Source organism: Alligator sinensis, unplaced genomic scaffold, assembly GCF_000455745.1.
Source record: "Alligator sinensis unplaced genomic scaffold, ASM45574v1 scaffold145_1, whole genome shotgun sequence".
NCBI lineage: Eukaryota > Metazoa > Chordata > Crocodylia > Alligatoridae > Alligator > Alligator sinensis.
The window spans coordinates 37,907-40,012 of NW_005842414.1; positions in this window are offsets into that span (position 1 = coordinate 37,907).

The following is a 2,106-nucleotide window of genomic DNA, read 5'->3' on the forward strand; positions in this document are numbered from 1 at the left end:
ACTTTTACCCCTTTGTGCACTTTTTGGAAGAAGCTGACCGAATCATCAGTCTACGCATACATGGAGGGGTTGGAGAAGAGAACTTTCTGTGTTTTATGTCACAGTTTATCAACTATCTTCTCTTGGGTATCTTATTTATATTTGTCAGAGACTTTAAAAGCTCAGCATCAGCAGTCATTAAAACTCAGTTTTCAATTACAATGTATATAGCTAATTATGTGCACTGAAGAATAATTTATTGTTTACTATAATTTTTAAAAAAGGTTTTTCACACTTTCTGTAGAATATCTGTCCCAGTCCTAACACATGAAGTAGTGATTTTTTAACATTGTGTTTTTACATTAGGTTAGAATAGCTGTTTAACTTGTTTGGAAAATGAAGACACAAATCTTGAAATAGAGAATTTTAATGAAATAATCTACTGGTTTAGTTTGAAAATTGTGTAATATTTCAAAAGACAGTGATGTTTGTTATGTTTGAAACTCTACCCTCTTAAATTCTAAGAACACTGTAAAACTGAACACACAGTGTTATTCAAGGATTAGGAGCTGACTTTATAGGATCTATGAATTTAGAAATGTAACTTTAAAAAAGTTCTTACAGTATAAGAGAGCCTCTGGTTTCTAAATAGGAAGATGTCAGTCTCCTAACATTAACATATTTTGAAAGTATATTTATCTTCTTTACATGAAGTATTGAAGTGCTAAGGAAAATCAAGCTCTGGCTCATCCAAGGTGCAAAACACATGCTTAGATTTAATTTAAGCAAGTGCTTAAATCCAGTTGGGATTTTTGTTGTGTTTTCTTGAATCAGGGCAGCAACAAGTGATGTTATTTCAATAACAGTTAAATTATACTTGCTTGATCACTTTCATCTTTATAACTAGAGCTCTGCTAATAATCATAATTATTAAAAATAATTTTATTTAGATGATTTACTAATATTTATATAGTTGGGAATTATTCATCCAACTCTAAAAGACTTCTTACAAGTTTCATTGAACTTTAATCATAGATGGGGTACATACTGAGGTGGGTGAATAATGACAACAAATATTACTTGAACATTTTTATTAGAAAAAATGATGGAATTCATTGAATAAACTTTAGGGTAATATTAGTCAGCCAGCTCTACTGATCATATAAGCAGTTATTTATTTTCTCCTTTAAAAGTATGTAATATGACATATGTCAACAAAAGTACTCATTGGAGCAATAGATACTATCAAGTTTTGAAAATAAGCATTATATTTCATAAATATTATGTTTTTCTGATAGAAAATACTCAAATATAATTTTGCCATTATTATTTTAAATGTGCCTGTTAAAATGTGAATCATCTGAGTTCATGATCCTTTGACCTTCAGCAGCTAAGATTTAAAACCTGAGTACTATATAGAGTCATGGATGTGGTGTTGGTTTAATAATGCATATTTCAGGGCTATGAGATGGACTACATAATTTTAAATGGCAAAATATGCTTACTACACACAGTTTCCACTAACTTTCAGGCAGGTCTTAGCACCAAGCCTTTTTTATTTTGGGATTACCTAAATTATATTTGAATTTGTGAATTTCTGAATATATATTTTTAAAGCTGCAGAAAGGAGCAGAGGAGCCTAAAAGGAATTGCCTGTTGAAAGAAAAATGTTTTTAAAGGAAAATTCTGAAAGGCAAGATTCTCAATTGATGTAAATTAGCATATTTACATTGGCAGTTACCAGCCGAATATCTAGTGCAAACTGCTCAGACCCATGCATTTAATTTTCCTAAGATAAGGAAAGTGCATGCAGAAATCCTGTGGTATGCCCAAAAGAATGGAAGATTCCCTTTATGTCTGTTTTAATCTAAAGTATTTCCAGCCATTAATGTCAGGTACAAAAAGAGGCCAAATGTTAGAAAAAGAAGACAGTACAAATATTCGCACTGGCTAAAGTTCTACTTGAATAATCTTTTAGTCCTGTCCAGAAAAAGTGCTTAAGCATATGCCTTGCTTTAACCATGTGTGCTTTCCAGGAGCAGAAAGCGATAGTTAGTCTGAAGTCAGACAGAAGACAGGGTAGAGATGCACCTTATAGACTAACTGAATCAGACACACATAGCTTTT